The sequence below is a fragment of the Uranotaenia lowii genome, unplaced genomic scaffold (genome assembly GCF_029784155.1).
Source record: "Uranotaenia lowii strain MFRU-FL unplaced genomic scaffold, ASM2978415v1 HiC_scaffold_184, whole genome shotgun sequence".
NCBI lineage: Eukaryota > Metazoa > Arthropoda > Insecta > Diptera > Culicidae > Uranotaenia > Uranotaenia lowii.
Window position 1 is genome coordinate 6,767 of NW_026597899.1, and position 23,149 is coordinate 29,915.

The 23,149-nt window shown below is 32.2% G+C and overlaps 2 non-coding genes across 2 annotated transcripts; one reads left to right on the top strand and one right to left on the bottom strand.

The window, feature by feature from the left end:
- Positions 1-17,554: 17,554 nt before the first annotated feature.
- On the bottom strand, positions 17,555-17,627 carry Trnav-aac (transfer RNA valine (anticodon AAC)). The gene has a single exon. It is a non-coding gene; the product is annotated as a tRNA-Val (tRNA).
- A 1,699-nt stretch (positions 17,628-19,326) lies between these two features.
- Trnav-cac (transfer RNA valine (anticodon CAC)) lies at positions 19,327-19,399 on the top strand. Its single transcript has one exon. It is a non-coding gene; the product is annotated as a tRNA-Val (tRNA).
- Positions 19,400-23,149: the final 3,750 nt, after the last annotated feature.

A 23,149-nucleotide genomic window follows, 5' to 3' on the forward strand; every position in this document is an offset into this window, starting at 1 on the left:
AAATGACAAAAATGACAAAAATGACAAAAATGACAAAAATGACAAAAATGACAAAAATGACAAAAATGACAAAAATGACAAAAATGACAAAAATGACAAAAATGACAAAAATGACAAAAATGACAAAAATGACAAAAATGACAAAAATGACAAAAATGACAAAAATGACAAAAATGACAAAAATGACAAAAATGACAAAAATGACAAAAATGACAAAAATGACCAAAATGACAAAAATGACAAAAATGACAAAAATGACAAAAATGACAAAAATGACAAAAATGACAAAAATGACAAAAATGACAAAAATGACAAAAATGACAAAAATGACAAAAATGACAAAAATGACAAAAATGACAAAAATGACAAAAATGACAAAAATGACAAAAATGACAAAGATGTCAAAGATGACAAAAATGACAAAAATGACAAAAATGACAAAAATGACAAAAATGACAAAAATGACAAAAATGACAAAAATGACAAAATTGACAAAAATGACAAAAATGACAAAAATGACAAAGATGACAAAAATGACAAAAATGACAAAAATGACAAAAATGACAAAAATGACAAAAATGACAAAAATGACAAAAATGACAAAAATGACAAAAATGACAAAAATGACAAAAATGACAAAAATGACAAAAATGACAAAAATGACAAAAATGACAAAAATGACAAAAATGACAAAAATGACAAAAATGACAAAAATGACAAAAATGACAAAAATGACAAAAATGACAAAAATGACAAAAATGACAAAAATGACAAAAATGACAAAAATGACAAAAATGACAAAAATGACAAAAATGACAAAAATGACAAAAATGACAAAAATGACAAAAATGACAAAAATGACAAAGATGACAAAAATGACAAAAATGACAAAAATGACAAAATTGACAAAAATGACAAATATTACAAAAAATACAAAAATTACAAATATTACAAAAATTACAAATATTACAAAAATGACAAAAATTACAAACATTACAAAAATTACAAAAATGACAAAAATGACAAAAATGACAAAAATTACAAAAATGACAAAAATTACAAAAATTACAAAAATTACAAAAATTACAAAAATTACAAAAATTACAAAAATTACAAAAATTACAAAAATTACAAAAATTACAAAAATTACAAAAATTACAAAAATTACAAAAATTACAAAAATTACAAAAATTACAAAAATTACAAAAATTACAAAAATTACAAAAATTACAAAAATTACAAAAATTACAAAAATTACAAAAATTACAAAAATTACAAAAATTACAAAAATTACAAAAATTACAAAAATTACAAAAATTACAAAAATTACAAAAATTACAAAAATTACAAAATTATATCAAATTACAAAATTACAGAAAATTACAAAAATTACAAAAATTACAAAAATTACAAAAATTACAAAAATTAAAAAATTTAGTATTTTTTGGTATTTTTTGGTAATTTTTGGTAATTTATTGGTATTTTTACAAAAATTACAAAAATTACAAAAATTACAAAAATTACAAAAATTACAAAAATTACAAAAATTACAAAAATTACAAAAATTACAAAAATTACAAAAATTACAAAAATTACAAAAATTACAAAAATTACAAATATTACAAAAATTACAAAAATTACAAAAATTACAAAAATGACAAAAATTACAAAAATTACAAAAATTACAAAAATTACAAAAATTACAAAAATTACAAAAATTACAAAAATTACAAAAATTACAAAAATTACAAAAATTACAAAAATTACAAAAATTACAAAAATTACAAAAATTACAAAAATTACAAAAATAACAAAAATTACACAAATTACAAAAATTACAAAAATTACAAAAATTACAAAAATTACAAAAATTACAAAAATTACAAAAATTACAAAAATTACAAAAATTACAAAAATTACAAAAATTACAAAAATTACAAAAATTACAAAAATTACAAAAATTACAAAAATTACAAAAATTACAAAAATTACAAAAATTACAAAAATTACAAAAATTACAAAAATTACAAAAATTACAAAAATTACAAAAATTACAAAAATTACAAAAATTACAAAAATTACAAAAATTACAAAAATTACAAAAATTACAAAAATTACAAAAATTACAAAAATTACAAAAATTACAAAAATTACAAAAATTACAAAAATTACAAAAATTACAAAAATTACAAAAATTACAAAAATTACAAAAATTACAAAAATTACAAAAATTAAAAATATTACAAAAATTACAAAAATTACAAAACACACAAATATTACAAAAATGACAAAAAACCAAAATATTTTTTTTTCTAAAAACACAATAAAGACACAAAAAGAAACTTAATTTTTACAAAAAGTGAAGAGAATAACAAAGCAATAACAATGAAAAGACACAGCCACTGGTTCATTTTACTCGCAGCTTTTTAAAATTTACAATATTTGAAGGTCAGCAACCCGAATGGAGTTAAGTTCATAGAAAAAAGAAGTGATTTAATATTCTCAACTCAACCGCTGCTGCTAGACACTAATCCGGAGCTATAAATTTCTTCAAAATATGAGATTTTTATCGCCCAGTTCCATCTCCTCGGCACCGAAGTCGGTAAGCGACACGAAACTTTGTGCCATCGTTCGCAAATATTTACTCCTTGGAAAGGAACACACATTTGCTTCCGCTTTTCGGTTCTTGGTCCATCTTCGAGTGGTCTCTTTCTCATTGGCCCGACCAAGAATGTCTCCAAGAAAGTTACGATGATGATTTGGCCAAAAGTTTTCCCCCCAAAATATGTGGACCTTGGGCTGCGAAGAGGAAAGCGACAAAAGACCAGACATAATTTTCCACTTTCCTGGTTCAATAGACTGGCTCCTATACTCATCTATGCCGAGACAAGCCACGATGCCGGAATTAGACGAGAGTTACTTCCTTTGGCCCCGATCATCATCATCCTAGTTACGCCAAATGAGCTCCTAGGAATGTGTCATTCGGAATGAGTCTGGAAGGAAGATGGCGCTAGTCTTGCCTGGGCACATCATCTTCGAGGAGAGTTTAGGTTTTCGCATACGGAAAGAGTGTCTCCCGATATGGTGCGTCATTATTTCGTGCGACCGGGCATTGGTTTTTCGGTTCCTCCGCCGGGTTCTTCTTCTGCTGCTGCATCTATTCGATGTAAGTAAGTAGATGAGTAAGTATTTGGTTACGACGCGTCGCCATTCGACAACATGATGTCGTCTGGACGTCTCGACGGCGCGGCAGTGTTATTTTCTACTATTTCCTCATTGTTGCACGTGGCGTTATTGCTCCTTACCATATTGGCGGTGGCATTCAAATTTGAGGTTATATGAGGATCATTCACATTTGATGTCAGGGAAGGATAAGAATTTCAATTTACTTCCTTTTTTTATGGACATTGGCATACAATCTGAAACAAATAATAAATATTTATCTAGATTTTGGATATCTATTCAATCGGGTTAAGTCAAATTGATATTCGCTCATAAAACTCACTATGAGAAAATGAATGAAATTTTAAAATCGCTTCCTTGAAGTGCCAGCCTGAACATCCTGCCTACATTCTCTCCTTTTAGGTCTAACTTCTAAGCCAAAGCCACCCAAGGACGTGCATGTCGGCAGGTGAATTATTGATAGCTTTCCTAGCACAAATGTCTACGACGCCCGGCCTTATGATTCCGAATGAGGAGGAATGAGCTGTACCGGAATGGGCAAGAATAATGGGTCCCTATCCCTAGTCAGTCCAATGCCACCTTGTCGAATTGACTTATCGCTTGTTGTTTGTCGAGGCGAATAATAACTGTAGCGCCTTGGTAGAAGAAGCCAGCACAATGTCTCGGCACACATACAAATTCATACACACACACGCTATCCCACCCACCAATTGTTAACTAAACCGTGCAAAATCACCCACTATTGTCTCTCATCTATTTACTGAACTAAACTATAGGATAGGATAGTGCTGCTTCCTGCTAGGTTGATTCCTATTACCTAGTTCATGAGCCTACAAGGACTTTCGTGCTTCGGGGAGTTCTGAACCGTCTTTGGATCGAATTTCTTCTTCATCATAACGCCCTTGAGCCTCCTTCCCTAACCCTTCCAATAGTGGGAGATTTACTGTTTATCAACTAGGAAATGTATGTTTAATAGGAAATGGGGACTAGAGGTGGGCAAAACGGCTCATTTCAATGAGCGGCTCAGAGCCGTTCGCTCAATTCAATGAGCCGGTTCATTTGAACGGCTCAAAAATGAACCGTGTCACGCGGCTAACACTGGAGCCGTTCACATACCACGTTGTCAACCTAAGGGAAGGGGGGGGGGGGGGGGGGTTTGGAAATTTCCATGTAGAGGGGAGTAGGAGTTTGAGTCATGTCCACGTGGACATACTCACTCCATAAATATTTTGGAACATTGAATAAATATTATGAAATTGTAATTAATATTTTAAAATATCTAGCATAATGAAAATTATAAATAACTTTTTTTGTAGAGAAATGAATCCAACTTAGATGAAATTTCAGGGACTAGATAAGGGAAAATTGATGTTGAAAAACATGCGAAAAAAAATAATAAATAACTTTTTTTTAAAAGTGCTAAATTCAAGGCAACATTACGTATTAAACTTCTACTACGAATATAAACTCGGGATTAATGTTTAATGTTATAAAAAAAACATGAATTAAACATGTCCGCTGGAGTCCTCAATTTTCGTTCATTTATCTCTAGCACACTTTAGCAGCTTTCTCACATTATCCAAATTAAAGTTAAAATTACATTATAGGCTCACATTTTTCGAGTGTCTGAATTTTGTTAATTTTGTATTCGAATACGTATACGGAACACGAGATATGGCTGAAAAATCAAAGAATCCAGCGCATCCCTTTTTTGTGTGGTGATCTGCTTTTGCTTCAAATTAGCAGCTTTTGGTTCTTCGCCCATCAAATCACAGGTAACATAGACTGAGGAGCGAAGAACAGCAGAAAGCCGTTCGATCGTTCTCTCGAACCTAAAGGAACCGTGCTGGGTGGTGGTTCAAAAAAGAGTCGAAAAACGGCTCGCAAAAGAACGGCTCGAAAAGAACGGCTCAAAAAAGAACCGCTCAAAAAAGAACCGCGACTCGCTCAACTCTGGTTCACAATCTGAACGGTAAGAGCGGAGTATGGAGAGCCGTTCAATTTGATCAAATAAACGGCTCGGCTCGGATGCTCTGTTCGGTTTTTTTTTTCGAGCCGTCCTGTAGCTCTTTTTTAACCACCCACCACCCACCACGGTTCTTTTGGTTCGGGAGAGCGAACGAACGGATTTCTGCTGTTCTCCGCTCTTCAGTTTGTGTTGCTTGTTTGGTGATAGGAGAGCAACCAAGAGCTGTTTATTTGAACCGGCTCTTTTGGAAAGAACGAACGAACCGTGACTCGTTTGATTCGAAGAACGGACGGCTCTCCACTTTCCGCTCTTTCATATTGTAGCGGTTAAATATTTCAATCGGTGTTGAGCGGCGGGTCACGGTTCATTTTTGAACCGCGGCTCTTTTTTTAAGAGCCACGGGTCGTTCGTTCTTTTTGAAGAACCGGTTCAAATGAGCGGCTCTTGAGCGCTCGCGCATCACTAATGGGGACTCTGGGAGCACTGGCTTCTTGCAAACGCGATTCTTTTCGCGTAAATTTTAAAGTCAATATTTTTTTATTAAAACGGTTTAAAATTCATTTCTTGCTGTGAATTAAGTGAATAAAGTGTTCGTGAAAGTGTTCAAAGTGAAGTTCAGTGAAAATATTCAGTTGAACCCGCGTAAAAAGTGATTTTATTTCGCCGAAAGTTGGTCTTCAGATGACGCGATGATGCGACAAACGCTTCCAAAGCCACGGGAAAAGCTTACGCAAAATTGCAAAAGATGGCACTGATAAGCTTAAGCAAATAGGTTCAGGTCTTAGCTAAAGTTGAAGCGTTTGAGCTACCAAGTGTTCCCAGACTAATAAATTTTTCATCTTGTACAATCTTGGACGGATTGTATTATCTTCGCTGGATCTGGATTGAAGATAAGTACCTTTCTTTAAAAAAATTGTATAAGGACACATAGTTTTCAACATAATTTATACCACATGAATGAATTTAATTTACACTATTCAGATTCTTTAATTCACAAATTTATAGTAATTAATATAAAAAAAATTTAAATATAAGCGACTTGACCAATTTTTTGTTAAAAAATTTGCTTTTTTAACGATTTTTAACTTGATTCCTCCACTCTAAAGATTTTCAACAAATGATTAATAATTCCCTATTTAGTCGCTAATGTTTTTTTTCTGATTGAACTTGCTTGTAGAAGAACTGCGTATCTGAATGCTTGACTGTGAAATAATTTCAATCATCAACAAGCCAATAATTTTAACCTCTCCAACCTGAAGTCCGTATCATATTAAGTTTTTAAAAATTATCTAAAGACCTAGAGGAGTATTTAGCATAATAATCATCATGTTAAAAGCTTGTTAAAAGGTTCTGAATATTTGAATTAGGAAATGGAGTTTCGAAACAGTACCTCATTGTGTAGTCATTATTGCATTGAAGTAACAGTTATTCGAAATGTATTTTAGGTTTGTTTTCGAGAATCTGTCGTTTGGTGGAAAAGTCAATAAAGGTGAATTTACACATCACAAAAGTATAAATTTAGAAAAGGGCTTTTCTTGAATTCTTATTTTTTTTTAAAATAATGAAGGGCAAAGTCATCAAATGAATGTCATGATAGTTTTTCTAACATGGTCTGTTCGACAGTATTCAACGTCTACATGTGGCATATCTAAAACTGAATCATACGCTTTGTAGTAATGGAATAACGAATTGTTTTTTTTTATTAGTTTAGGAAAATCACAAAAAATAACAATAGGGTAATAACACAAAAGTAACATTAAAAAAAAACAATTTATCTCAAACAAAAAAAGCATCGAATTAAAAATAATTTTAATGCAGCTATTTAAAAAACGAACCCATTTATTGTTTGTGTGTGCTGAAATAAATTAATATTTGTATGTTTTGAAAATGAAACAGACAACAACTGAAAGGCAATTATTCGCTTGTTAAATTATGTAATTTATCAATGAATTTGATAACCATTAAAGCAAGGTACGATGCAGTTCAATTATGCTATACGTAACCGTTCGCTTTCTTAAACATTCTTGTTTGTAAAAAAAATAAATTGATCATGATACATATTGTTTTGTTTATGATTAATGCCCATGTTTCACTTTTTAAACATAAGTAGTCAAATAATCTCCATTTCCAGATCAATTCATTTTTTTTTATATACCTAGTTCAATTTTGTGTTTGCAGTTTGAGTATAATGTTCCCAAACATTTATTTGAATAATATCAGATTACGACTATATTCCTTAGAAAAATGTAAACACATGATTCAGGAGTTCCATTAGCGAATAGTAGGAGATAAGGATTATAGGTTAAAATAGTCAGATCCATGCACTAGTCAAAAGTGTTTCCAGATCGTATCCTTTAACCCACACTCCCAACCAAAAGTTTTTTTTTTTTTGCTAAGATGCAGAGGTAACCTCGGTCTTAAAGCGCAAATTTATACCTGTCATCCCTTTCTCTACTTTTTCCGACTATCTATTGACTACTAGGACGTGGCCGGCGCCGTTATTGATGTTTAAAGAGAGAGCATCAGTTTTGTACATTGAGAATGAGCTACTAATCCCAAGAATCATTCTTTTGACCTTTGTTCAAAATTGATGGCCTCGATCAATCACGGAGTAGCAACCATTGGCGATGTGGAACTTGTTCTACTGAGCCACGCCTGCGATCGTGGAATTCGAAATGCATTTATATAAAATACTGTTAAACATATGAGATTTTCTAAAACTTGAATACATTGAGAATAATTATCAAAATTGTTAAAAGATTATTTATACTTCAAAACTGTTGATAGAGCATTTCGAGTTCAATGATTAAGGTGGATGTGAGTAGTCAATCAAGCTAAGCTAAGCTAAGCTAAGCTAGGAAATGTATGTTTAATAGGAAATGTATGTTTAATAGTTTAGGTCTATCAATTATGCAAACAGTCTATGCTGCTCCTCATCCCCAGCTTCAAATTAGGATGAATATTTCTTACAAATCTTAAAACTTAACTTTTAGTTTGAAGGACCACAAAAATCCGAAAGCCAATTCAAGTAAACTCACCAAGAACAACAAATCATATCAAACAATTAATGTTGCACAAAACCCTCTCGTCTGCCTCAAGATGAATGGATAATCCGTTTTCCAAGAATTTCCTTCCAATTCCCTGAAACATCCGATAGGCGTGAACCGGAATCAAAGTGTATCACAATATGTGCAGGCATCACAGGAATAACCTAATAAATTAATTAGCATCGACATTGCCGTTGTCGACAACTTGTTTCGTTTCATCCCTGTAATCCCCTCCCCACTCTTTGCAGGATGGTTCAGAATGCTAATTTAGAAAATATGAATGAAATTCAAAATCCAATCCATTTTTCGTAAAATGTAAAGTAGATATTTTTATCATAATTTAGGATTTTTGAATCAATCTAGTGATTTTCTACCGAGAAACACACAGTTGTACTTGAAACAATCAAAGTAAACTGAGGCTGAGACTGAGTGTGTTTGTATGTGATTTTCCCCGAATTTCCTACTAGACAACAACAAAAGACATCGGTCGAAGTGAAACTGTTCGAGATCACTGCTTTCTCGTTGCCAACGGGTTTGAATGACATCCAAGCAAGCTATTTGGTTGGTCTAACATAGACAACTCAATTATCTGATGAACTACTACAAATTTTATTCCTAATATAAAAGAGTTTCTGATGGAACCCCTGGAAGTCAATTTTTAAATTTCTATATGAGAAGTATTACATATAGAATTTTCATTTATTAGCATTGGCGACCTAGTTATCCATGAGTTTTGCACTAACTGCTGTCATTGTGTTCGTTTATTATTTCAGAAGTCCACCAGTTTTTCCCGAGGTTTGAACCACAAGCAGGCGGTAGCAACCCGTAGAAGTTGTCAGTGTTGGGGGTGAGCATAAGGGTGAATATAGCAACCATATATCTGCATCGTCCAGGCCCGGGTGACGATTTTGTTTGTTTATTCTGAAAAAGTTTTGCCCGCGCCAGTGGAGGAAACGAATACGGCAATAGATTAGCTTTCTTCTGGAAATGCTATACAAAGAAACAGCTAAAATTTTTATCTTTCAATCAGCACTTCTTTAGGGTCTCCAGTGAAATTTTTAAAGCTGTTTGGCTCAATAAAACAGAAGCGCGGATTCCAGTATACTGAAGAACTGAAAATTTTTATTGAGAGAAGGGTGGTGTCATTACATGTTACAGATTACATGTTCGAATTATACCTTTACTTTAAATCTATAGATCTTCGTGTATAAATTCGTCTTCCATTTTTCTTCATTCTTTTTTCTTTAACTGTACAAGTTAATGAATTGTAAATACAAAAATAAGGGTTTGGCTCTTTAAAGCCCTCGGTATAAGCCGTTTCAAATAAACAAATTTAAAAAAAAAACAAACAGACGAGGAACTTAACTTATGTTAGATCTGTTTAACACGCCAAACGCGAGCGAAAATTACAACAAAAGTTGCAACATGAAATTCACTGAAATCACACAACTTATTATATTAATGTATGTGAGCATTATTATTGTTGAAAGACGTGAGTTTAATTCGAAATTTCCCCTATTCGAAACACTTTTTTTCGGAAAAAAGTTCTTGAAAATTTATAAAAACGAGAAGCGTAGAAATGTTCACGTAATGTCCGAAGCACGGATTACTTTGATGTTCCCTAGAGAATTGATGGGAGAATAGCATGGGATGGATATTTTACATATAAGATGTAGGTAGGCGAAATGTTTCTATGATGATTTGAGAGCTTCTTTACAAGTTGTTTGACGTAACTCAGGAGCTGATCAAGCAAATGTTGATCAAGCAAATGTTCAAGAGATTAGATTCGAAAGGTGTTGAGATTTAAATGAAATCTGTATGATGATCAAATAAATCATAGTTCAAATATGTAACTATGAAAAATTTCAGCCATACCGGGTCAGCTAGTTTCCATTAAATGTTGCATATAAAAATGCTGTTATGGATAGAACAAGAAAAAACAATATGTTCCGATTTGTTGAACCGATTTAATTTATTCCACTGATCGGTTAAAAAATTTCGGTGGTACATATAATCCGGTTTGTTAAGTAATAAGGTTTGTGTTTGTGTTTTCGTTAATTTCTTCGAATTTGAGCTGGGTATGTTTGTGTTGTTTTCAACTCTTTTCACCTATCATTCGAAAACAAACTATTATTTCTTTTTCAAATTTCTTCTTTGTTTTTCAGTTACCTTTTTTGAAGAGTGGTCACTTTAGTGTCCGGAATAACAGGGTATGCTACGAAATGTGATCGAGAATCCACTCTAACGGGTGTTAAATAAAAAATGAGAATGTTTTCAATACCTTTCAGCAACTCAAATAAAGAGCGTAAAATTTTCTTTCTCCAAGAAAATTGCTCTTTGGGCTCCCTAGAAACAGTAGGCGTGTTTGGTTTTGCTAGTTTGAATTCAGTTAAAGCAAAGATGGCGTCGAAAAAGCACGTGCTCCGCGAACGCATTGTACGGTTCTACGAAACGCATTTCCAGCAAGGAAAAAAGTTCACGGTGGCACATTTTAAGGAAGAAAATGTACCTGTCAGTACGGTACATCGTATCCTGGGTTCCCTGAACGTAGAGCGGAAGGTCGGAAGTGGTCGTCCGGTGATGATAATGACGAAGCAGAGGAAGACATCCTTAAAGAAGCTGTTTGACAACAAGGACGCAACCAGCCTGCGTGACGCCGGTCGGAAATATGGCTGCTCCCACGTATTGATCCATCGTACCCTCAAGATGGAAGGAATCGTCTGCAGGAAGAAGACGAGGTCGCCGGAGTACACGGAGGAGCAGATTGAGACGGTTAAATCACAGTGTCGGTGGATGACCAAAAAATACCGCGGGACGTCATTCGTTCTGGCTGGCTGGCGTACCTTGAGGAGAAAAAGATACCGTTCGTGCCGAAAGATTGTAACCCAACAAACTTGCCCCAGTGCCGCCCAATAGAGGATTTCTTTGGCTCACTCAGTGCCCTAGTGTATAACAACAATTGGAGGGCCAAGGACACGAAGCAACTGACTACAAGAATCCTGAATTGTATCCGGAAAATGGACGTAAATACCGTACAACGTTCTTGAAAGAGCATCGCGACAAAGTTGCGTCGAACATCAGACCACGGCCCTTACTCAAACATTCACTGACATTTTTTTTGAAGAAAATACATTATGTTAATTATGAAAAAATTCTGAAATCGATGAAAAATAAATAACATTTTTTTTTATATGTGATTGAAAATATCTCATTTTTTATTTAACACCCGTTAACCTATAAATTACGGATTTTCTAAAATTCTTTTCAAGGTGTGATATATATTTTAAACCCTAGTTACCTATGCTCTGCTACGAACGATTGTTCGCTACCACCGTATTTGCAGCCACAGCTTAATCCTCTAAATCCATAAATTTCTATCGATTACAATAATCGCGAACGAACTTAAGACACGCTTTGTCATAAAGACTTTGCAAGAGGAACTGTTTTAGATTGATCTGTTTTTTGACATTTAGAAAAAAGGTACGCTACGGTATGTTTTTTAAAAAGTATAAGTGTGTCTTGGTTTAAGGTGCGTTGACACGTCCGAGACGTTCATCACACATGCATTATCAAACAAATATTTAGACAGTTAAAATATTATCGGTTTGCATTTAGTTGATCCTCAATCGCATAATGTTATTGTGTAAAATAACAACAACAATATGCGTTTGAGGATTAAGAAACTACCGGTTAACCCTAAATGTCTTCTACACTTGAAGTAAATCAGTGCAAAATTGGTTTCCGATAACCGGTTTGGGTTTGCTAGAGTATTATGTATAGCATTAGGCAGTTTGATTCGGTGCCTGTTGGTTTTCCCGAACCCCGACACGACACCTTCTCGAACCGGTAGATAGCGGACAAACGGAGGAAACCCATCATCATCGTCATAATACGACGGAGGGACATCATAATTCTCCAACCTCCTTCCTTGCGGAACTACCCATGTGTGTTGATAGAAATGTGTTGGCAGCAGTTGGCAATTGTGTTCTGCCAATGCTGAGAAACGTCCGGAAAGTGCATCCCCATCCGCATATGGGCGGATAATTCCGTCCGGCCAGTTGCACATCCGTCGTCGAGCGAGAAATGAGGATGCCCTTACAATATCGCACCCATCCGGCTACACATCCAATAAATTCAAACAAACTTCTCACCTCCCAGCAGTTCTCCGAGTCGAAGCCGTTGATCCAACGAATTCGGACTAGCATGGCCGGGTGCCGGGGATCAAGGATGGAATTGGTTTTATCAGACGCGTTGATCAGTGTTAATATATCCGTGACCATGAACAGACAACTATGTCCACATTTATCCGGACTGTAGTCAGTTATGGCTTGGCCCATCTATGGTTTAGGGTTGGCCCATCACACCGAAAGGATGAAGTCATCCTGTCGTTCTTCCCCCATCCCACACCCCCGGAAAGCTGCTCCAAACTAACTGTCGACGGTACAATGGCTGGACATTGACCAAACCGGCCAACCAACCAACCATCTATCATATCCTTATTCGTTCACCCCTTTTCCCTGTCCAGTGTCCGTCCATTTTCAGAGCCTGCAGTGTAGTGGGATGTGTCATTCCGCCGGAGAGTCTGTTACAATGTGTTTTGTGGTGGGCGCTCGGATTCCGAACCGGAGAACATATCATCCCGTTTGCTGCTTGCTGTAACTGCCCCCGGGGAATAACTCCGGAAAATTGTCCACCACATGCAAATCCTTACATAAATATAAACTCGTCGTCGTCGTCGTGCTGCACACGTGTGTTTATGTGTCCTCCCAGGTCCTAGGAAGGTCGTTAAATACGTATGACGGCACCCTCCATATGCATTCATCAGGTGTATGGGACAATGGATGTGGGAACAACCGGAAGACGCTGCATGGGAAGACAACCGGAGAAGGACGCACCCCGAAACTGATTTCGGCCGGAAAAACTTGGACGTCCAAATCCGCTTCACACCTAACCGGTGTGTGTTTTGAATTAGGGGGAAATCTAACGCTTCCTGAATTGAGGCGCGAGTGTAAGGCTGGTGTTTCCGATGGGTTCAAGTGGAATCTAAACGCTTTAAAAATCATAAAAAAATATGTTTAAATATTTATCTTTAAAAAAAACAAAACTTAAAAAAAAATATTTGAATTTTTGAAGAATTCTCAACAAATGCAAACTTTTGATTTTGAATTTTGTGGAGATAAATTTGAAGGTTGTTTTTTTTTTTTTAATGCATCTAAGACTCCTTATAAATAATATTATACAATTCAATAAATCATTCTGACAGGTTCAAGTCAAAAAGTCGATCGAAAATATCAAAAATTGTCATGTTTGCCATTTTGGTTATACCGCTAATTTTTGGCATTTTTCTATGATTGTAATTTTTTAAATTTATTGTCATTTTTGTAATTTTTGTTGTTTTAAAAACTTTTGTCATTTTTGTAATTTTTGTCATTTTTGTCTTTTTCGTCATTTCTGTAATTTAAGTCATTTTTGTCATTTTTGTCATTTTTGTCATTTTTGTCATTTTTGTAATTTTTGTAATTTTTGTCATTTTTGTCATTTTTGTCATTTTTGTCATTTTTGTCATTTTTGTCATTTTTGTCATTTTTGTCATTTTTGTCATTTTTGTCATTTTTGTCATTTTTGTCATTTTTGTCATTTTTGTCATTTTTGTAATTTTTGTAATTTTTGTAATTTTTGTAATTTTTGTAATTTTTGTAATTTTTGTAATTTTTGTAATTTTTGTAATTTTTGTAATTTTTGTAATTTTTGTAATTTTTGTAATTTTTGTAATTTTTGTAATTTTTGTAATTTTTGTCATTTTTGTCATTTTTGTCATTTTTGTCATTTTTGTCATTTTTGTCATTTTTGTCATTTTTGTCATTTTTGTCATTTTTGTCATTTTTGTCATTTTTGTCATTTTTGTCATTTTTGTCATTTTTGTCATTTTTGTCATTTTTGTCATTTTTGTCATTTTTGTCATTTTTGTCATTTTTGTCATTTTTGTCATTTTTGTCGTTTTTGTCATTTTTGTCATTTTTGTCATTTTTGCCATTTTTGCCATTTTTGCCATTTTTGTCATTTTTGTCATTTTTGTCATTTTTGTCATTTTTGTCATTTTTGTCATTTTTGTCATTTTTGTCATTTTTGTCATTTTTGTCATTTTTGTCATTTTTGTCATTTTTGTCATTTTTGTCATTTTTGTCATTTTTGTCATTTTTGTCATTTTTGTCATTTTTGTCATTTTTGTCATTTTTGTCATTTTTGTCATTTTTGTCATTTTTGTCATTTTTGTCATTTTTGTCATTTTTGTCATTTTTGTCATTTTTGTCATTTTTGTCATTTTTGTCATTTTTGTCATTTTTGTCATTTTTGTCATTTTTGTCATTTTTGTCATTTTTGTCATTTTTGTCATTTTTGTCATTTTTGTCATTTTTGTCATTTTTGTCATTTTTGTCATTTTTGTCATTTTTGTCATTTTTGTCATTTTTGTCATTTTTGTCATTTTTGTCATTTTTGTCATTTTTGTCATTTTTGTCATTTTTGCCATTTTTGTCATTTTTGCCATTTTTGCCATTTTTGCCATTTTTGTCATTTTTGTCATTTTTGTCATTTTTGTCATTTTTGTCATTTTTGTCATTTTTGTCATTTTTGTCATTTTTGTCATTTTTGTCATTTTTGTCATTTTTGTCATTTTTGTCATTTTTGTCATTTTTGTCATTTTTGTCATTTTTGTCATTTTTGTCATTTTTGTCATTTTTGTCATTTTTGTCATTTTTGTCATTTTTGTCATTTTTGTCATTTTTGTCATTTTTGTCATTTTTGTCATTTTTGTCATTTTTGTCATTTTTGTCATTTTTGTCATTTTTGTCATTTTTGTCATTTTTGTCATTTTTGTCATTTTTGTCATTTTTGTCATTTTTGTCATTTTTGTCATTTTTATCATTTTTGTCATTTTTGCCATTTTTGCCATTTTTGTCATTTTTGTCATTTTTGTCATTTTTGTCATTTTTGTCATTTTTGTCATTTTTGTCATTTTTGTCATTTTTGTCATTTTTGTCATTTTTGTCATTTTTGTCATTTTTGTCATTTTTGTCATTTTTGTCATTTTTGTCATTTTTGTCATTTTTGTCATTTTTGTCATTTTTGTCATTTTTGTCATTTTTGTCATTTTTGTCATTTTTGTCATTTTTGTCATTTTTGTCATTTTTGTCATTTTTGTCATTTTTGTCATTTTTGTCATTTTTGTCATTTTTGTCATTTTTGTCATTTTTGTCATTTTTGTCATTTTTGTCATTTTTGTCATTTTTGTCATTTTTGTCATTTTTGTCATTTTTGTCATTTTTGTCATTTTTGTCATTTTTGTCATTTTTGTCATTTTTGTCATTTTTGTCATTTTTGTCATTTTTGTCATTTTTGTCATTTTTGTCATTTTTGTCATTTTTGTCATTTTTGTCATTTTTGTCATTTTTGTCATTTTTGTCATTTTTGTCATTTTTGTCATTTTTGTCATTTTTGTCATTTTTGTCATTTTTGTCATTTTTGTCATTTTTGTCATTTTTGTCATTTTTGTCATTTTTGTCATTTTTGTCATTTTTGTCATTTTTGTCATTTTTGTCATTTTTGTCATTTTTGTCATTTTTGTCATTTTTGTCATTTTTGTCATTTTTGTCATTTTTGTCATTTTTGTCATTTTTGTCATTTTTGTCATTTTTGTCATTTTTGTCATTTTTGTCATTTTTGTCATTTTTGTCATTTTTGTCATTTTTGTCATTTTTGTCATTTTTGTCATTTTTGTCATTTTTATCATTTTTGTCATTTTTGTCATTTTTGTCATTTTTGTCATTTTTGTCATTTTTGTCATTTTTGTCATTTTTGTCATTTTTGTCATTTTTGTCATTTTTGTCATTTTTGTCATTTTTGTCATTTTTGTCATTTTTGTCATTTTTGTCATTTTTGTCATTTTTGTCATTTTTGTCATTTTTGTCATTTTTGTCATTTTTGTCATTTTTGTCATTTTTGTCATTTTTGTCATTTTTGTCATTTTTGTCATTTTTGTCATTTTTGTCATTTTTGTCATTTTTGTCATTTTTGTCATTTTTGTCATTTTTGTCATTTTTGTCATTTTTGTCATTTTTGTCATTTTTGTCATTTTTGTCATTTTTGTCATTTTTGTCATTTTTGTCATTTTTGTCATTTTTGTCATTTTTGTCATTTTTGTCATTTTTGTCATTTTTGTAATTTTTGTAATTTTTGTCATTTTTGTCATTTTTGTCATTTTTGTCATTTTTGTCATTTTTGTCATTTTTGTCATTTTTGTCATTTTTGTCATTTTTGTCATTTTTGTCATTTTTGTCATTTTTGTCATTTTTGTCATTTTTGTCATTTTTGTCATTTTTGTCATTTTTGTCATTTTTGTCATTTTTGTCATTTTTGTCATTTTTGTCATTTTTGTCATTTTTGTCATTTTTGTCATTTTTGTCATTTTTGTCATTTTTGTCATTTTTGTCATTTTTGTCATTTTTGTCATTTTTGTCATTTTTGTCATTTTTATCATTTTTGTCATTTTTGCCATTTTTGCCATTTTTGCCATTTTTGTCATTTTTGTCATTTTTGTCATTTTTGTCATTTTTGTCATTTTTGTCATTTTTGTCATTTTTGTCATTTTTGTCATTTTTGTCATTTTTGTCATTTTTGTCATTTTTGTCATTTTTGTCATTTTTGTCATTTTTGTCATTTTTGTCATTTTTGTCATTTTTGTCATTTTTGTCATTTTTGTCATTTTTGTCATTTTTGTCATTTTTGTCATTTTTGTCATTTTTGTCATTTTTGTCATTTTTGTCATTTTTGTATCATTTTCAATCATTTTCAATCATTTTTAATCATTTTTGTGATTTTTGTGTCTTTTTCTTATTATTTTTGTATCATTTTCGTGCCATTTGTGTACCATTTTTGTGCCATTTTTGTTTCATTTTTGTGTCATTTTTGTCATTTTTGTATAATTTTTGTGTTATTTTCGTGTAATTTTTGTGTTATTTTCGTTTAATTTTTGTGTAATTTTTGTGTAATTTTTGTGTTATTTTTGTGTATTTTTTTTTGTTATTTTTGTGTAATTTTTATGTAATTTTTGTGTTATTTTTATGTAATTTTTGTGAAATTTTTGTGTAATTTTTGTGTAAGTTTTGTGTAATTTTTGTGTATTTTTTGTGTAATTTTTGTGTAATATTTGTGTAATTTTTGTGTAATTTTTGTTATTTTTGTAATTTTTGTCATTTTTGCCATTTTTGCCATTTTTGGAAAATTTTCTCATTTATCCGCATTTATTTTTTTTCCATAATTTCATATTGAATTGTCTGTATTTCGTTAACAAAAGAATTGTTTCCGCCCGGGATCGAACCGGGGGCCTTCCGCGTGTTAGGCGGATGTGATAACCACTACACCACGGAAACTGTTGAATCAGATCAGCAGCTGCAGCAGCAGCTGTTCAGATCAGCAGCTGCCAAATTTCGAACAAATGAAGTCATTTATCAAGATCACAGACAAACATCAAACCAGAGGCGATAAATTATCACGCGGAAAAACTTGAATAGACGGTTGAACTCAATAAAAGACTCAATCTTATAACTTTATTGCCTACCACTCTTGTATAGTTTTCATCATAAAATATCTTGTAGTGCTGAATTTGTTGAAAATCTTAACTAACTTCCTTCAATTTATTTTCTATATAACATCATAAACGTGAGAAAAGTGTATCATGTTTACTCTATAGTCGCTCGTCTATAATTGTATATGTCCATCGACACATCGTCTTCAGTTGACCGCATCCAACAAATGACGGACATTTTCCGTTTTGATTATTTCTAACGAATTCAAGCCAACGTGAGCCGATGTGTTGAAGCTGTGGAAAGAGCGAGAAGTGAGCAGCAAACGCGATAAGCAGCGTAACCACTTATCTAGGGTACTTCTGTCCATAATGCCCTTGCGGGGTAAAACGCCAGCGACTATATTTTGATAAATTTTGGAGATTTGCGTAGTTTTTAGTGGATTCTTTTTACACAAATGTGTTCTCAAAACCAATACCTTGTAACTTTAATAAAAATGGTTACCAGATATTCATTAAAACGCGAATAACAATTAAATTAAATTTTGAGGTGGCTATCCATCATTCAAGTTGTAAAAAATGATGAAATGAAATAGGCTTTTACACCAAGATGATTGCTTAAAACATCCTCACCATTGATTTTATTGATAGTTCAAATTATACATTTGAGTTATCAATTGATGAAAAACTGTGGTAAATTGATGTTTTATGGTAAACTGAAGACATATTAAATTTGCAATATCTGATCAAAATGCCCCCATGAATTTATGGACAAAACGCCCTCCTCTCAAGGTGCTGTTCGGTAAGATGTAAACAAAACCACGTGTTTTATTCTAAATTTTGGAGTGCAGTTTTCCATGAATACAGACCGATTATCGAAATGATTTATCGATCTTCTTCTTTGCTTAGTCCTAAATTATCATTAGGATGCATAATAATTATAACTTTCGATCGGATTTGAGTAAAAAAAGGGGACAGAAAATCGAATCGGTTCACTAAATTTGTCGCCAAAAGCCGCAGAAAAATTTGGTTGAAACGGACACAGTTCAAAATACAGTCAAGAATATCAAAAATTTTCATTTTTTCATTGAGAAATGTTAACAAACCACTTGTTGTTGTGTGTAGATAAACTTGGAAAAAATGTTTTTTGGACTTTTTTTCGAATCGAATAACAGAATTAGTTTATTTTCACTGTGAATATTGTCTTGTTTTCGAGTCGTTTTGATCCAATGTTTTGGAGCATCCTTTGCCTACACTGGGGCGTTTAACATCCAAGTATTTCAAAGGTTGCTTTTGGAGGCGTTTGTAAAAAATCGAATATTTTCATAGTTTTTACATTAAAAAGTTATATTTTTGACAGAATATGAGTAGAAGATAGAAATACGAAGCACATGTTGCAATGTATTCGGGTGTTCAGCTTATGTACTCCGCATACTCGGTCATTTCCCTTAGCAGGTGCATATTCCCCCGAAATACCCTACTGATTTTTTTTATTTATAGGCTGACCAAGCCACGCGCTGTTATCAGCGCTCGGCTGATAATCAACAGTTTCCGTAGTGTAGTGGTTATCACGTCTGCTTCACACGCAGAAGGTCCCCGGTTCGAACCCGGGCGGAAACAAAGAGTTGCTTATTTGATTATTTTTTTGCCAAATATTGTTACTGTATTAATTTTGAAGTTCGTTTAAAAATTCTCTATAGATTGTAAAATCCCACATGAAAAATCACGAGGCTCTCGATAGTTGGTGAGTGAGTTTTCCAAACTTCGTGGAAAACAAATTAAGCTTAAAAAATTCATACTGGAAAACTCTCTTCAGCCCTTCCGACAAGATGCAAGAGAACAGCCATGATGGCGGGGAAATTTCCCCTCCTCTCTCGACTAGAACTTCCCCTGTACGAGAAGCTTTTCGTTTCTTACTGTACTTGGCGTACCAGATAGGGGTGCCTACCTGATTGTCCACCCAATGTGCTCGTTGCGAGAAAAATGTGGAGAAAATCGAGTTCAGCGAGATTCGAGATCTTCCCCAATTTGGGGGCTCCAAACATTAAGGGGCACAATCACACTCCGTCGAAAGTGAACTTGGGAGCCACCAGGCTGGCATGATTTCGAAGAAGCAATCTCTGTTTGGAGGGAATGTTTCTTGTTGTTCATTGTGCTTTTTTCGGGCTTTCTCACACCCCTCGCGGGAGACAGCGGTTATTTTTGGAGCTGTTTGTGGGCAAAAAAAAAACAGCTTTTAGGTTTTCCTTTTTTGCTTTGACAGTGATTAGAGTTATTTCACCGGCATCATGCAAGGTAAAAAAAAATAAAAATTAAAGCTTGATGTGAATAATGTGTTTTGAGCGCAATATTACTATTTTATATGACGTTTTTCTCTGACTCTATCTTTCCATTTTAATACTGAAGATTTCTAAAACTAATACACAAACTGAAGCAAAATTAGGTAAATATTAGAAAACGTTAAAAATCTGTTTAAAAAACTGAACATTTAATGTTGCCGAAATGTCCAGTAGACTAAGGCTCATTCTTTTCAACATCAAAACTCGACGCAGTTAGGTTTGAAAGAAACCATTATTCTACGGTAAATTAAAAGATCGGAGTTGTTTGGGTTAGAAATTCGAAGCCATTTCATTTTGCTTATGTTAACTTCAGAGAGAAGTTGGTTTCAGGAAACCGATTTGAAGAAGATAAATAATCCCCCCTTACCCAAGCTGCAATTATTTAAAGCAGAAAATATAAGACTGGTTTAGGTATAAATTTCATTGACTTTCAACAAAAAAATATTTCCGCAGATAATTCAAAGGCTTATGCATCCATAGTGGTATAATTTATGGAACATCACAATGATTTAGTCAGAATAATATATATAGCAAAGTTTCCTCAGTAATTTTTGATAACTAAAAACATGCCTTTACCTTAAGTTTAGAAAAGTTTAGCTAAACCCTATGAAAGTTTAACAGCCTTCTCAGAAATGGTCCTGAATTTTCAATCAACGTGCCAAAGTTTCGTATTTATTTTGAGACACTCTGAAGATTGGGGAAGATAAATGGGTAAAAGATTTTGATATCTTTGAAAGTGTTGATACTTACGATTTCGGTGGAGCACATTGCTGCCGATTGCAGCAGAACCAAAATATTGTTTGTTTTGGTTCCACTTGCTATTCCCAATTCGCATTCGAGAACAATAGATCGATGGTTCCTCATGACAGGTGATGATGGTAAACACGGTACGAATGTTTACCATCATCACACGGTTAGGCGAGAACACTCAAATTGGGTTTGTGGTAACACAACAGTGTTGCCAGATATTCTGGGTAGGAATACCAAAGTACTCATTGAGAAATGAGTACTTTCCCGATTAGGAAATATAAGAAGTGGAAAGTGACAAGTAGCTATCGCTAATTAATATAGTTGTGTTCTAATGACCTAACAGACGAAACATGAATAAAGATCTATTCCATCACTGAAACCTGCGTCTTCAACAGAAAGTTCTAAAATCATCGAAAAATTTTAAAGCCGAATCTCCTAAAATATTGGCTTATTGTGCCATGAAGGCTATCAGGCTTCCACACTTTTTTTTTTATTTTGCCCGAAACAAAATTCACACCTTTTCGAAAGTTGATATATGAAAAATCAAAATATATTTGCGAAATTAAAGAAAAAATATTATTATAAAAATTTTGCGCAATTGAAATCTAAAAAGCAAAAGTTTTGACGTATAAAAATTAATTGTTAACAAACATGTGTTGCACAATTAGGTATATCCAAGAGTGTAGGAACGAAAGAAATTGAAACTTACAAAACAATCGCGAATTTTTTGTTTTAGATATTTAAAATGAGATTAAAGTACGCGGGTTTTGATATGAAGTTCTGTATGAATAAATTCAATATTTTTTTCAGAGAAACCTGCCCTTTAAGATTGAGATCAAATACAGACACCGTTCGTTTTTGGCAACATTCGATTTTGGCAACATTCGATTTTGGCAACATCCGATTTTGGCACATGTGCCAAAATCGAACGGTTTTTAGAAGCGACATTACCTTTTAGTTTTCTCTATAACAGGACCAATATAATTTAGACTAACACCAAAAATACGTTTTTACGTTCAGAAATGGTGATAAAATACAACAACAAAAACAAAAGTTTTTTGAAAAATTTATAAAGTACTCAAAAATTACAAAAAGATGAAAAATTAAAAAAAAACAAAAACAAATACAAATACAAACAAAAGCCTAAAAATGACAAAATCAACGTAAAAATGATGAAGAATGACAAAAACAACAAAAATGCCAAAAAAAACGAAGATTATTAACAAAACCAAAATAGTGCAAAATGCATCAAAAACATGAGAAAAAAAAACTATAAAAATTCTAAAAATGGTCGAAAAGAGACTTAAAATAACGTTAATGATAATAAAAATATTTACTTTGTAAAAATACGAGAAAAAAATTTCAGATAAAAATCCGTTCGATTTTGGTAACATTCAATTTTGGCAACACAAAATATTCGGACATGTTGCCTAAAACGAACGGGGTCTGTATTTAAAAAATGTTTGAAAAATTTCCTTACCACAACATTTCTGAAGACCGTAAAAAAAGGAAAAGAGAGAAAAAACACGCTCCACTAGAGTAATTTTTAACCTTGAAATAATTAGCATCACTGACGAAAAATCCTCACAAAGTTTCTTAAGCTCATTATAACAAGTCATAAATGTTGGAGTCTTGAAATGCTCTGACAAACTAATTTGCAGAGTTAGCAGATTTTCAGAGTCACCAGTTGCACTGATTCTGAAAAAATTTATTTCATAAGTAGTTTAATTACTGGACTGGGCGCTTCGAGTTTGTTGTGTCCTATTTTATTATGTTTTTCAATGATTTTTTAAGTTTCTTTTTTATACAGATATTAGATACTGACACATTTATTAGCTTAATCAATGTTTAAAAAAAATCTGTTGATAAATTTGAAAAATGAGTCATGAACCATTTTATTCAAGCACTGTCGGTTCAGCTTACAGCGAAGTGATCTCAGATGAGCGATTCTGTGGTAAATAAATCATCCCCCCTTACTGACGGTTCAAAAATTGAGTGCCGAATTCATCGGCCTACTGAATTGATATTTGAATCTCGTCCAGGGAAGTTATCGAGTGTCAATTGTGAAAATCACCTTTGAAGTATTGCTTGAGAATTAGTCATGTCATACCTCGCTAGGCATCAGCAGTGATGTCAGTTGAATTGATTATTTTTCAGTGCCAAAAGACATACCCCTATTCAACAGCTAATAACTTTTTTCCTGATAGAATACGAAGTTACGGTCTTCGAAAAAGTTGTTTAGCGGTAAATTTTCTTTAGAGAATTTATAACTTGGCACAAA